The sequence below is a fragment of the Rhodnius prolixus genome, unplaced genomic scaffold (genome assembly GCF_049639745.1).
Source record: "Rhodnius prolixus isolate KJV_2025 unplaced genomic scaffold, Rpr scaffold_13, whole genome shotgun sequence".
NCBI classification, from domain to species: Eukaryota; Metazoa; Arthropoda; class Insecta; order Hemiptera; family Reduviidae; genus Rhodnius; species Rhodnius prolixus.
In genome coordinates, this window is record NW_027411583.1 from 5,895,856 (window position 1) to 5,912,002 (window position 16,147).

Below are 16,147 nucleotides of genomic sequence, written 5' to 3' on the forward strand. Positions count from 1 at the left end.
ACAGAGTTTTTTTTCCTTTAATAAGTGTTTTTTCTTGTTTTTTATTATTATTTTTAATTATTATATTTATATTGATTCTTAAAATGTAACTTCGCATTTGCTACTCTGCTGACGGATAATATCCAAAGCAATAATAATGTTAAATTATTGTATATTACACCTATGTAAAAATATTCCTGTTAATAAACATTAATAAATAAAAATAAATATATTTTGGGCAGGCTGAAGAGCCACACAATTTAGATAAAAAAAGCCGCATGCGACTCACAAGCTGCGGGTTGCCGACCCTTGGTTTAGTGGGTTCGATTCCCTTTGCCTAGGTCTTGGATTTTAATTAATAGTTAATATGAGAAATTTAGAGTAAAGTATGTTTGCTAGTCGCCTCCGTCCGTGACACCTAATTCGGTAGTTGGATGTAAAGCCTCGCCAGAAAAAATTGGCATTACTATACTTAATTACTTGAAGTTCTGTCCACCATTACAGTCTAACCTTTCCTCAACAGAGATGGATTAATCAAATTAATAAAATAACGGAAAATTTTTAAAAAGTATTAATCATTTTAAGCTTGAAAAAAACTGTAAGCACGTACAAATTTTAAATTTGTAACTCTATACTTTTATAATGCAATTTAATCTTATGTAAACGGAAGTAACTTGGAAAAGAATTTGAATTTAGACACAGAGAGTATGATTGGCTTATCATTATGTGAGGAAAGTTTACCTCGATGAATCTTTGGGTTACTTCTGGTGCCACCAGATTTAGTGGAAATAAGATCTCGATCAAAATCAGTTTATTTGAAAAGCTTGACGTAGGACAAGGAAGGCTGGAGAAAGTTCTTGATGGAAGCCAGGGCTCGGTTCGCCGAATATGAATGTCATCAGTTTTCACTCTCTATTTTAAGTTGCGTTTAATAAAGGTATCATTGGTTTTAACCACTTTTACTTTTTAAAACTTATTTAATGAAAGTTTTTTGTTTGTTATTCTTTCAACTTAAGCTTCGTATACTCATTCGTAGCTCTAACATTTGAAGTGGAAAATATTTATTTTATCCAACAAAATGTATTTTAAAGCAGCACTTGGCAGGGGGGGGAGTAGAGCTTTAAGCTTCTAAAGTATCATTTCAGCGAAATAAGTTTTATAAAATTTTATAAAATTAACAAGGGTAACCTATTTATACTTACGGACTTCCAAGTCCAATTACATTTCTTTTTTTTTCTTTTTTTTACATCAGTGAAAGGTCATCACAATTAATTAAAAGCTAAATTATGTTTTATAAAACTACATGAAATATGCAAAGTTTTGTTTGCCTAGACTTTTGCCATATAGCCAATTAATATCTGACATTAACATAGAATTTATATAGCATACATACATATATTTTATATGTATACATTTTTCTTCTTAGCAAAAAACTTATTTTAAAAAAAAAAAAACGTTAAAAAGTAATTGAAATCCATAAATCCAGATCGATCTCCGAAATCTGCACGATCGCAGAAGTATGAGCAGGTTCAATGACTCAATTTAGAAAATAAATCAAACGACTAGCAAGCTTGAACTGCTAGTCGTTTGATTTATTTATTTTTTATTTTTTAAACTCCAATTTACAACTAAATAAATTGAAATAATTGAATTGAAGGCTATCCAAAGATAGCCCATCATGGGCTAACACACAGGGGATACCGATCAAATGTCTTCGAAGGATGCCCGTTTTCTATCATGCGATCACGAGGACAAAGACGCTTCAGTACCTTCGGGAAGGATTCGTGGAAAGAGAAGTTTCAGAACGAGTTTTGGGGGAAAGTTTGGCATGAAATTTGGGATTTTAGTAACGGGATTTGGCTAGGTCAAGAACAAAAGGGATTCTTTTTAGTGCGAACAGTATAATTGCTAACGTAGAAAGATGCGTTGTAGTGCTTTGGATTGGATGCTATGGATGCGGTTAAGATTGGAGCGCGTACGTTACAGTTCCATTCCATATGTCCAGATTGGGGTTAATAGGGCTGAGTAGAGTCCCTTTCTGTCCTTTAGGGTGAAAGTTCCTTTTTTAAAAATTTCTTAACAGACATGAATAGCATCTATTAACACTAAACCTACCACGACCGGTCAATTGACTGTTTTTTAAATTTGATTTAAATTTTCTAATTACAGCGTCATCATACCGCCATTAAACTTCACGACTTTTCCTAAAATATGTATACAATTGTTTTTTTAATATTCACTTCTTTTCCTAATATTTGATTTTTGAGAAAACTTTGTAGTCCCTCTTAACTACCGCGACCGGTCATTTGACCGGCTGAATATTTTCATTTTATTTACTTATTTTAATATTTTATTTTATTTATTTTATAATTATTATTTGTTTTTGTAACAGAATTCTCTCGAAAACTCAATTTGATAATGCAGTTATCGGATTATTGCTTGCATTTGGTGCATATGAGGCGAAAAATGTACGATATTGCCCCTTTCACTGGAACAAAAATAGGGACGAGCATTCTTCACTGTGAGCAGAAATGTATAGATGGAAATTTTGAGGATTATTCGAGTGGATCAAAGAAATAATCGTTTACAAACCGATAAATTTGCTTTGTTTTCTAAATTTTGGAACTAATTCGTAGAGAACAGTCAAAACTGTTCTAACCAAGAGCATATATCTCTTCCAAGGACGTTTGTTCCCAACAAAGTCAAGATGCAGATTTACTCGGTACATGCCAAATAAACCGGACAAATTTGGTATCAAATCTTGGCTAGCGTTCGATGTAATAAAAGGCTTTCCATTTTTGGGAAAACGTGAAAGCAGAGAACCTTCAGTTCCGCTTGGGGAGTTTGTCGCTCTGAAATTAGCAGAAATGTATACAGCTCGTGGAAGAAATATAACCGTGGAAAATCTCGGAGATGGCCTCAACAAATAGTGTTCAATATCCTAGACCTAGCTGGGATAAATGCTTGGATTTTGTATCAAAAATTACCGGAAGTGAAATTTCAAGGCAAAATTTGTGTTACCATTGCAAAAGCATGACAAATATTAGTACACGAACAAATGGTCGGAAATTAGCCAAATAAGATACTGCAAAGGCAATAAGACTAAAAAATGCTGTCTAAAATGTAAGAGATACGTATGCGAGAAATTTGCAATTGAGAAGCCTATAATTATAAAAAATGATGCAGTAAAGAGTAAAATCTACGAGATTTATTTTTAAACAAAAGAAACTATGCTTTTTCGTAGTTTTCGGCAAACAAATGAAAGTTCCTTAGTATTTTGCGAAAAAAATGAGCGGCATTTAAAAAATAAAATAATAATAATTTAAATAAATTTTTAGAGTTCAATAGTTATTTATTTAACAAGTGTGGAAAGTAGTACTTTTCCTCACGCGAGGCAGGGTTTGCACGCACGAGCGAGCGAAGCGAGGCGAGTGCAAGTGCAAATTGCTGAGTGTGAGGAAAATACTTTACACTCGAGTTAAATATTATATTTTTTCTGCAACCATTTATTAACTAAAAAAATTAAAAATTTCATTTTTACAGTCTACAAAAAGTAATTTATTTATTACAAACATTTATTGTTATATTACAATTATTTACATTACTTACGTATTCACATTACTTATTACATTTTCTGCTGTTTCTTTTATTGATGGAGGAGTGTTTTCTAAATAGGCATCACTAGAATCCATTTTAAATTTCTATAAGGTAACACTATAACCTTTTTAACTGTTATAATTAAAAATATCTAATTATTTATTAAAGTATTATTTTTATTTCTATATTCCTTTCAATTTTTATTTTATTTTTTAATATTCGTTTTTTAATTACTTAGTTACGTTAAATATGCTTATTAAAGTTTTACAGAAAATATTTATGTTAATAACAAAACTTCTTATATCAAGGAAGCACAATAAAGTTTTTCCACTCACTAGTGAGGAAAGTGACACTAATGGGAATTTTTCCCCACTAGTGTGGGAAGTTGGGCATTACACATCAGATTTTAATTGAGTAATGAGAACTTCCCTACATGGTTGCAGAAAAAATTTTTTTTTAAAAAAAAGGTGTAAATAGTACTTCTTCTACAAAAAAAATAAGCTAGCAGAGCGTGGTTTCGATCCACGGACCTCTGGGTTATGGGCCCAGCACGCTTCCACTGCGCCACTCTGCTACGGTTAACCACCTGATCAACTTTCTACCCTAAAATAACAGGTGCGGAACGATCAACACCCCACTCCCAAAATGCTCTAAACAAGCCCCCTCTTGTTAAGGTGCTAAACAAATGTTCTGTAAGATTCTCTAATAAGAACGCTTATTTTTATCGGTATATTAAAATTATTATTTATCAATTAAATTTTTATAAATTTTGATAATTTAAAATAATATTAACAAGTTGTAGAAATTTGACATGATATATGGAGAATTCATTTCCAGTAGTGAAGAATTTGAAACAGAATTCTAACAAATTATTAGCGTGATTTCATTTAAAGATATTGATAAGATACAAATTTATTAATAGAGTAAAGTAATACCCGCTTTTTCAGGCAGTCTTTACCTCCAAATTAGGTGTCGTGGACGGAGGCGCCTAGCAAACATACTTTACTGTAAATTTCTCATATTAACTATTAAATAAAATCCAAGAGCTGGACTAGTACCGCAATACATCTTAGCTTTGCGGGTCTAGCCTATAACCGCCTAACATACTTTACTATAAATTTCTTATATTAACTATTAAATAAAATCCAAGGGGTTAGACTAGTACCGCAATACATCTTAGCCTTGCGGGTCTAGCCTATAACCACCTAACATACTTTACTATAAATTTCTCATATTAACCATTAAATAAAATCCAAGGCCTAGACTAGTACCGCAATACATCTTAGCTTTGCGGGTCTAGCCTATAACCGCCTAACATACTTTACTATAAATTTCTCATATTAACCATTAAATAAAATCCAAGGGCTAGACTAGTACCGCAATACATCTTTGCTTTGCGGGTCTAGCCTATAATCGACTAGCAAACATACTTTACTATATATAACTTTCGCATATTAACTAACTAGTAAATAAAGTCCAAGGCATAGACCGGGGAAATCGAAATAACGATGTTTTTTTTTAAAAGAAAATGTATATATTTATGAGTAATCTTCATTAAATTATCACATTCTACTTCTGCACTAGTTCCGCGGCTTTCATCTAAATCCCCATGCGATCTTTTTTTTTATTTGTAAGAAATTAAACTTTGTAAAAGAAATGTCTCATCTATAATGTCAAATAGTTGCAAATGGAGAAAATGGTACACATTTAGAGAGTCCTTCAAAAAAATCTTATCTTTTTCTTAAATTGTTGCTCAAACAGAAATTAAAACTGTTTCCGGTAGGATAGTTGTATAAGGGGTTGATCGTCAAGAAGTGCACGAAAAATGTAACGTTGAAAAACACTCAACTTTGACAATTTTTTTTCCTCTTTTTCTATAAAAGATAAAATTCCTAAATTTTCTTTATAATGTAGGAAAAACCTTCGTTTATAACTGTATTTTTTTTTTTTTTTTTTTACAATAATTGATCCATTGTGCAGAAAATGAAAGGTTTATATCCTGTTTAAAATTGTACCAAAGAAAGCTATACAGGTAAAAAAAAAATTGAACCTTATTTTGTAACAGTCTTAATACCTTCATCATTGTCACCATCATTCTCTCCCACCCTTCTCACCTGGCCTATTAATCTTAGTAGGACATTCTTGAGTCTGGAAGGGTGTGTCAGCCTTGACATTCTCCATGTCTTGCCATAAAGAAAGAAATGAAAGTACACGATATTATTACTATATATAGTATATATATATATATATAGTTTTGAATTTTGATATTTTAACAACCAATCACGCATGACCTGAATTAATATTTCATAATGATCAATTCCCGTGACCAGTAGCCGCTAGAATGACCTGTAAATAATTATTGTACAATATAAAATGTTTTATTCTATTGTTTCATGAAATGCTGTAAATATAATTGCTAACTTCCGTTTTTATCGTTTATAGTTAAGATCTTTTTAAATAAATTATATTTTATACACTTTAAGTTCTTTTTTTCTTTGGGTTCGTGTTAAATTTTCAAAATAGATTTTTACCGGAAATATACGTTTTTATTAGTCCCTAAGCCCCCCCCCAAAAAAGTTGTATTTAGAATACTGTATGTACGTGTAGATGTGAACAGCTGGCTGAAAAACTGATGTTTGCAGGAAGCCCACAAACTATATTACATTTAGACACAACTATGGGACACGACTGTGATTTTAAACATCTAACTCTTAATTGTCCAATCATAAATTAGGTATCATGGCCGTTGGAAGAAGCTCATACATTTTTATCCATCATAGAACGCGTACTTATTGTATCCATTTCCGGTTTTGGACTTTCGTACTTCATCTAAAGTACATTGATTAGTTTGATGTAGAGATTTCGACACACTTATATTTACGATTCCCTCTACTAACTCAAATTTCGGACTCAAACTAACTCTCTGAGTCAGAGAACTCAGAAAATATTTAAGCCTAGTTTTCTCTAATTTTTTTTTTTTTTTTTTTCCAACTCCATAAATTCGTTTATGGCCATTCTGAGGGAGGTGGGCAGGAAATTCAATAGTTTTTAAAAGTCGCACTTTGAAAAAAAAATGCGTAATATAATATCTCTGAGATAAGTCTGAGAAAGTTGAGCTTTTAAATTTTGATTATCCTATTTTTTGATTACCTCACTTTAAAGTATTCTTATGTTTCACTTAGTTTTAAACTATTCAAACATATTTTAGAAAATAACGTGAATTTACGTGGAAGTTGAGAATTCTAGTTTCAATATGCCGGAAGCAAAGCCCACCAACTTAGTTAATTAACAAAATTAATTTAGTTAAGTTAAACATTAAACACGGAAGTGGTTGAAGGCTTTATAGTGTAATTATTAAATTTGGCTTTATTTTCACTAAAAGTTCATTGTTTAAATAAAACTTAGGCACAAATAAATTGTGTTTATGTTATTTTTTTGGGGGGGAGTCTGAGAATTCTAATTTACTTTTAGAATTTTATTTTCTTTATCACGATTTTCGTCTGTAAATCTTCATTATTTTAGCGGAATATTGTTGAGAGTTAATTGCTGGATCAATTAAGGATGATTGGGCAGAAAGTAAACTCATTTTATTTTATTTATTTATTTTTAATTTAAAGCGCATCAACAACTGAGGTCATTAGAGTTTCTTGAGTGCCACCAAACTGTGTTCCCTAGAAACACCGGAAATTGGGGGGGGAAGAAGCTCTTAGGGGAAGAGAAAGCAAAAGGAACCAATCGGAAATCTTCGCGTGATAATCCTTGTAACTCCTGAGCTAAGTCCCTGAACAGGAAGTCACCAAAAAGGAATGATTTTTATTTCCACAAAAACTTCAAAACGGATATTAATAGTGAAAACACAATTTCTAAAATTTTCTACGTTTGTCTGAGCGGAAGTGTGTCCCTTTATTGAATATTTTGTTTTACTATTTGATTTTTTTGGTTTGTTTCTTTGTTTTAAGCACCTTTAAAAGAACATGTATAATTTTAAATTAACTAGAGCTTAACATAAATTTTAAATATTAAGACAATTTAATCAGCAATAAGAGGAAGTCATGAGAGTGGTTCACATCTTTTTTTCCTGCAATTCTGCAACGATATACAGGGTATACACTAAGGAGTGGTCGAAACTTCTGGAGGTGATTCAGCAGCTCAAATGCAACAAAAAATATTCTATTCACTTTGGCCCGATTCTCAATAGTGTCCCAAGATATTTTGCATTTTTAACTTTTCCATCGATATTCGCGTTTTTCCACCCATAAAAACGGCCGTAACATTTCTATCCTTTATCCTACAACAAATCTGCTTATTCCAAACGAAAGAGCATTAAATTTCCTATAAATCTACTTAATCCAGAGCCTTAAAACGATTCTTATAACAATGAAATTTTTACTTTAATGTTTAAAAAATTCGTTTTCGATGGTTTTTTTGTTAAAATTTTCAACTGCATTTTTTCATTAGTTAATGAATCAAGGAATCACATAATTTCAGAAAACGTTGTGCATTTATTGAGCTTCAAGATCATATGGATGTTTTTGGTTTTTAATAAAACCCTATCCCGAACAGAGGGGGGTAAATGCAGAAAACTGGGATGTTGCGTAACCGACTTTTCACTACTAATTAACTCAAATGTCAATTTTTGGAGAAGGAACAAAAAGGAAAGTAACCATTTTAGTTTTTAACAATTATTATTTAATAAAACGGAAGTAAAAAATCCATATTGTTTTGAAGCTCAAAAAATGCACAACTTTTTCTGAAATTATGTGACTCCTTGATTCTTTAATCATTGTAAAAACACAGTTGAAAATTTTAACAAAAATCCACCGAGAACGAATTTTTTAAACATTAAAGTAAAAATTGCATTGTTGTAACAAACGTTTTGAGGTTCTGTATTGAGCAAATTTATAGGAAATTTAATGCTCTTTCGTTTAGAATAAGCAGATTTGTTGTAGGATAAAGGATAGAAATGTTACGGCCGTTTTTATGGTGGAAAAACGCGAATATCGACGGAAAAGTTAAAAATGCAAAATATCTTGGACACTATTGAGAATCGGGCCAAAGTGAAGAGAATATTTTTTGTTGCATTTGAGCTGCTGAATCATCTGCCGAAGTTTCGACCTCTCCTCCGTGTATTCAATTCATATATTACATTTTTCCCCCTCCACATTGCAGGTTACCCATTAAAAATAAAAGATCATTTTTATTATAGTAAATTGCAGTAAATTAAAAGAAAATATTTGAACAAGTTTTCCTTACTGTCTTGAAGCGTCTTTAGGATAACAAAAAGAAAAGTTCGACATGACGGGGGAAAGAAAATGCAGTTTACCCTGAACACTTGTTCTGTGGAGTGCAGCGTTGCTAAATTTTATATTTTCCTGTTTGAATCATGAAAATTCTCGTTAAAAAAAAAAAAAGAAAAAGAAGCGAAAAATCACCGGATATTCAAAGAAAGTTTATCGAAAATCGTTATATTCGTTAATCAATTAATTTTTGTATGAACTCATCGATAAAAATTCACTTTACCGGAAGTAACACTAAATTAAACCGATTTTTCCAAACCAAAGGATGTGAAACGCATTTTTTTTATTTTTTTATAAAAAAAAAAAAAAATTCATTTTGGTTCCGGATAAACTTTGACGTCACATTACGTTTGTTACTGTTTTTTATTATTAGCGTGTAATAATACTGGGGCTATTTTTTTTTTTTTTTTTTATTTTTTTTTGTAGTAAATATTCTATATTTCAAGAATATTAAATATTTAATAAAATAAAATGCAATTGTATAGATTTTTCTTATTAAATATTTAATGAAATAAAGAAAAAATAATAAGACAGGTGACGTATATAATAAAGAATAGCTGAAATAATGAAAAAATTCCACCGAGTTACATAACTCAACCGGAAATTATACTAAAAACCGGATGAACCTTCCTCCCCCACCCACCACTTTTGATAGAAAAGGATGAAAACTGCCGCTTATTATTAAATTCAAAATTGACGGTGTTAAACGTAAAAATTTTTTTCTTATAGATGTCCTCTATGGAAATTTTGTGAGCAAGGTGAGAGAGAAATTGGTGACGTGATTATTGTTAAACGTTTTTTTTATCTCGTGAAAATACAAATCTGGGATAAACATTAACACGACTTTTTCTTTCCCGGAAATAAGAATAAAATAGAAAAGCGTTTTTTTTTAAAAAATAAAACAAAACAAAAAGAAAATTTACAAAAAAAATTCTGAACTGAAACACTCTTAGGGCAACGGAAAATTTGTATTTCTAACATGGTTACCTTGAACTTCCTGTATTTTAATTTAAATTCATAATTTTGAAATTTTAAATTTAAAAAAATCTATTGGATTATACAGGGTGTTCAGCATAAGACTACGGTAACTTCTGGAGGCGATTCTGGGCATCATTTGCAACAAAAAATTCCATATAAACTATGGCTCGATTCGGCTCCGTTTTATAGATATTTTTAATTTTATGTTTTTTCAAGGTACTTCTACTTTTTAGCAAAACGTTGTCTATATTTCTCAAACTATTAAAGCTACAGCTATTTAAATAAGCTCATTAGAAAGAAGGTTAAATTTCCTTTTAAATAAGCTAATTTGTATTCCAAAAAAATAATATTAAGTATTTTACTTTGTGGCCCAAACATAGGAAATAGCAAGTTTCTAATTTTTTCCAAAAACTTTGACTTCATTTTTCTCAAAAACATTTTATATGAAAAAACCGTGCACTATTCAGGAAAAACACCTACATACGATCACCTTTCGAACGGTATACAATAATTGGGGTTATGTTAAAAATTGATGCAGAAATCTGTGATTAATTGCAAAAAAGTAAGCCTCAAAACAACGACGGCATTATGAAAGGAATTCACCTACCATAACAATATAACTGATCAGAATCATCAAATCCAGTACGATTTTTTGCAAACGTGTAATTTAATAATTAATTAATTTAAGAACTATATTCAAAAATATAAAATTTACATCATAAATAATAAAATAAAATAAAGAGAAGAAAAATGAATATGATGTTAAATGAGTGTTAGGTACCAATTTCAAAAGAATGGATTTTCGTTTAACGAGTTTAGATCTGTGTGTTATTCTTTAGTTAATTCAAGAAATATGCCAAATAATGTGAATAAATCATCATTTTCAACTACTCAATAAACTTTTGGAATTAACAGGTAGTGAAGAGCTAATGAATAAGCCGAACACAGGAGATTGTGGAGAGCTAATGAATAAGTCAAGAACTTATTACTCGCTCTGATCCCCAAATTAAATAATAGTGGATGGAATACTTCCGCCAGTACACCTCCATGATCGTCTTAGCGTTCGGAACACGCCTATCTGGAAAACATCTAGAATACTCCCGCCTAGCTTCTCCACTATTCCCATGTACGAAACCGTAGATGTATAACATATCGCGATATTCAATATTCGAATACGCTGGCATAATGATAGCAAAATGACAACTAAATCTCTAATGAAAATGTTGACTTTAAACTATCTTTTCTTCTTGTGAATTTATTTGTTTTTATAAACCGTATTAGGATAAAACATATCAGTTTTTAACTTGGAGATTAGAGCGATAATAAGTTCCTTTCCTAATGCCGACACTATTTTGAGGCCATTTTTTTTGCAATTAATCACAGATTTCTGCATCAATTTTTAACATAACCCCAATTATTGTATACCGTTCGAAAGGTGATCGTATGTAGATGTTTTTCCTGAATAGTGCACGGTTTTTTCATATAAAATGTTTTTGAGAAAAATGAAGTCAAAGTTTTTGGAAAAAATTAGAAACTTGCTATTTCTTATGTTTGGGCCACAAAGTAAAATACTTAATATTATTATTTTGGAATACAAATTAGCTTATTCAAAAGGAAATTTAACCTTCTTTCTAATAAGCTTATTAAAATAGCTGTAGCTTTAATAGTTTGAGAAATATAGACAACTTTTTGCTAAAAAGTAGTAACACCTTGAAAAAACATAAAATTAAAAATATCTACAAAACGGAGCCGAATCGAGCCATAGTTTATATGGAATTTTTTGCTGCAAATGATGCCCAGAATCGCCTCCCGAAGTCTTATGCTGAACACCCTGTATAATGGAGGCTTACAAATTTTTTTGTACACCTGGTCCAAGAACTGAAATAGATGGTACCAATTTTTACCATTTTAAGATGGTAAATAATTTCCTCTCTTGTGTAATAGAGCTTTCCCTAACCACCTGCCGCTAAAATGTTACATCTGTCCTCTTTTCCATGACCATTAAACGTGGTAATGATAAGACTGCTCTTGGCATCTCCACCAATATGATGCAATTTATTTTGGCCGTTTAAGTTAGTGCAACGTCACTTTCCTAACAACAATTTACTCAATAAAGAGTGATGCTGCGATCAAGTGACCAGGCGCAAAAACCATTGTTACAGTCCAGCGAGTTGAGAATTTCTTTTAATCTACCGAAATCTTCAACCAATTTACCTAAATTTCTCAGACATATCAAGCCAGTCTTTGTATCAGTACAACTTTCTGGAGTAAATTAGTAGTGAAAAGTCGGTTACGCAAATCCCAGTTTTCTGCATTTACACCCCTCTATTCGGGGTAGGGTTTTATTAAAAACCAAAAAAATCCATATGATCTTGAAGCTCAATAAATGGGCAACTTTTTCTGAAATTATGTGATTCCTTGATTTCTCTAATCATTGAAAAAATGCAGTTGAAAATTTTAACAAAAAACCATCGAGAACGAATTTTGTAAACATTAAAGTAAAAATTTCATTGTATATAACAAACATTTTGAAGCTCTGGGTTAAACAGATTTATAGGAAATTTAGTGCTCTTTCGATTGGAATAAGCAGATTTGTTGTAGGATAAAGGATAGAAAAGTTACGACAGTTTTTATGGTGGAAAACGCGAATATCGACGTAAAAGATAAAAATGCAAAATATCTTGGACACCATAGCGAATTGGGCCAAAGTGAAGAGAATATTTTTTGTTGCATTTGAGCTGCTGAATCACCTCCAGAAGTTTCGACCTCTCCTTCGTGTACACCCTGTATAATGGGGTAATCGATTTTCCGGCAAACTTAAAATCATTGAAATTATATTTAAAATGAAAAAGTTAAAACTTTTTTTTTCTTTTTTTGTGGCCACCTCCTATTTTTCGCCATTTGAATTTTTTTTAAAAAGTATCTCATTAATAAGCTGTTCTTGTCGCTTAGTAACCTTTTAATAGATTATCAAAATTAATAGTGAAAATTCAGTCCATTAAAGAGAAAAAAAATCAGAAAAAGGATTTCCCTTGTTATAGAAAATGCATTTAATTTAGGGAAATCTAGTGAATTTTCTCCTTTTCCCCCTCCCTTTTCTTCTAGGCTTTTCTTATTTTCTCTCACACCCTTATTTTTTCGGTAGCGGTCCATTATCAGGATGAATTATTCAGCACTTTACAGTTCAAGTCATTGTTGTGAATAAAAACATTATTATTTTAAATTAACTTGAATACAATAACATTATTAAAAGAGAAAGATAACGAAAAGAAAACCCTCTCAGGTTCAAGCTTTTAAAAAGATTTGACCAGAGCTTTTCTTTTAAATTATTATTATTTTTTGCCTCGTTTTATTTTGCATTTTCTTCGGAAACACCTGTAAAAATAGGTGGAGATGAAAATATAATTTCAAATTTATTGCCACAATTTGAAGGAATGTCCCAAAAACTATGCGCTAACAAACAATTTTTTCAAGTTGAAACTCAATTCCAGGGGAATAGACACGATCCCTGTTATTTGCCCTTAAAAACGAGAACGTAATTAACCTTTACCTACTTTTACAAACGAATTTAGTAATACATTTTCTTTCTTACCGACCTTGGCCTACCAAGATAGCGTGAAAGAATTTCCCCAGTCGTCGTATATAGCCGACATGGAGTACCATGAATTGTACGGAAGTAGACAAGATAAGATGACGTGATATGTCCATTTCAGATTTATAAATGTTACCTTACGAGACAGATATTGATTTGTTATAATAATTATGAGTTGAGTCATAGATAAGATGTAGTCTATTATTGCCACAATGGAAAAGAAAAGTTTATGGTTCAGTTTTCCAGTATTGTTCGTCTTTATTTCTCTTTGCTGACGTAAAAGGAAGTATGTCAATCGTGCAGATTTTCTTCTGGAAGTTTTCATTTTCAAGATCCGCTTCATAAATAAAATTTGTCTGTCCATCTGCTCTCTTTTTCAGTACGTATATTACTGTTAGTGCAACATGCATTTCTGTAATTTGGTGCTGAATTTTTTTTTTCAAATAAGTGTTTTAAAATTGCTTTTAACAACTTTGATATATCTAATTAATAAATTAAGGATTCAAAATTGGCGAGGAATCGGTCCAAATAAAAACAACAACTCGGTCTTTTTTTCCAACATTTCGACAATTATATTGCCTTCTTCAGGGCGTGGCTATGCGGGGGGGTTGGTTGAATTTAAACTGTAACGTTGGCATAAGAAAAGACCGAGTTGTTGTTTTTATTTGGACCGATTCCTCGCTAATTTTGAATCCTTAATTTAATAATTTCTAGTCTCACGAAACCTATATTATTCATATCTTATTATTCTCATATTAGGATATTATAAAAGGGATTTAGGTCATAGTCTGTTTCTGAAAGGGTATTAATCTCAGGAGCCCTTTAATTCATTAATAAAAGACAAAATTGTGTAGAACGGGAATTTCTATAATTGGTTCAAGTAAAGTAGATTTTTATACGTTGAAATTCAACAGATTCAAGAACTAGATTATTAAAACTGTCTGACGGTAGAACAGTTGAATATTAAAGGTTTATCGTCCAAAAATTGCAGTTGAAAAACATCCAACGTTGACATTTTTTTAATCTTTTTCCTATTTAAATTACAAAAAAAAAAAAAAATCCTAAATTTTCTTTAATATTTAAAGGATATATTTTCGTTTAAAGATTTTCAGATCAAATTGATTTTGAGAAAAACGTAGTCCGCAAAATTGGAAAATACGTTCTGGCTAAATGTAATTATGGATTAGCACCTCCGAAAATTTGGGCAAGCTTCACTTCCTGTTAAAAGAAATGAGGTGATGGGAGGAAATAAAACATTTACTTACAACAAAAGAGAAAATTCTACAAAAAGTTTTCTTCGTTCCCAAAATCACGAGTGACAATTAGTAAATCAACAAACTGGATATTAACAAAGATTAGATTCAGCGTTTTTTTTTTATTCTCGCTGATTTCAGAATTTTTGGTACTTCAATGAAGAATCATCAAGAAAAAAAGTTGATTTTTCTCTTCTGTTCGTGATCACGTCGTAATCATGACTGAATAAGAGAAAAGTTTGAACGGAACATCCTCTCTCCTTCTGCTTCTGCTGCTTCTTCTGTATATATTTACATACTACTGGACAGGACAGAACACCCAACAGAGATAGCAGAGATACAAACAAACCATTGTGTCCCTTGACGAAGTACACTGCCAACGGATTGCCTCTTCCTAAGGATTGATTTACTTTATTGAGTTAGATGGTCCCCTCCCCCGTCTAGGTCAGTTGCCCTTTCAGATAAGCCTACAATTTTCGGGTGTGTTGAAAGTCTGTTGTGGTATTTCCAATATCCAGTGAAAATGAAAGAGATACTGAGATCATTATGGAGGACTAAAAGATTAAAACGGGTGGTGGTATTTTTAAAAATATTTCTCTAAACTTTCTTGGAATCCCCACACTAGACTTAAAAGAACAGAACTGAACAGACGCTATCGACTACTTAAAAGACTCTTAGACGATAGATCAAAACTCTCTCTGGACAACAAAAGACTTAATTTACACTTCTATTTTAAAACCCATCTGGTCGTATGGAATAGAGCTGTGGGGTTCAACCAAACGCTCCAATCTTCAAAGGATTCAATCGCTACAATCTAAAATACTTCGAACTATTGTAAACGCTCCTTTTTATGTCTCCAACTTGACTATACACACTGACCTTAACATTCCTTTTGTCACACAAGTTGCTAAAACAAGATACAGAAAACTCCACTTCAACCTGCAATCTAATAAAAACCCTCTAGCTAAAAATCGTTCTTTTAGAACTCTTCCTGGCAACCCGACAAGACGCCTTAAGAGACAGTGTGGCCTCGTGATCTCCTCTCAAGTGAAGAGAGAGACTAATAGCCTAATATTTTGGAGTGTTACCAGTTGGGTAACTTCTCCACTCGTAAACGAGGTGTGTTCAAAAAGTAACGGGAATTTTCGTTTTTTGAAAAAAATATTTATTTATTCATCTACATTAATATTGTCGCCTTCAAAGTAGTCCCCTTCGCATACAATACACTTGTGCCAGCGCTTTTTCCAATCCTCGAAACACTTCTGAAACTCGATCTTTGTGATAGCTTTCAGCTCTTTCAGCGATTCGCTTTTAATGTCATCTATGCTTGTAAAACGACGGCCTTTTAATGTTCTCTTTATGTTTGGAAATAGAAAAAAGTCACATGGAGCCATGTCTGGCGAATATGGAGGCTGGGGCATCGTTAAAGTTTTGTTTTTGGCCAAAAATTC

The 16,147-nt window shown here is 31.7% G+C and overlaps 1 protein-coding gene and 1 non-coding gene across 2 annotated transcripts in view; one reads left to right on the forward strand and one right to left on the reverse strand.

Moving 5' to 3' along the window:
* Positions 1–16,147, forward strand: part of mAChR-B (muscarinic acetylcholine receptor) — a 307,231-nt gene that overhangs the window by 204,561 nt on the left and 86,523 nt on the right. The window lies entirely within an intron of this gene.
* On the reverse strand, positions 4,079–4,150 carry TRNAM-CAU (transfer RNA methionine (anticodon CAU)). Its single transcript has one exon. It is a non-coding gene; the product is annotated as a tRNA-Met (tRNA).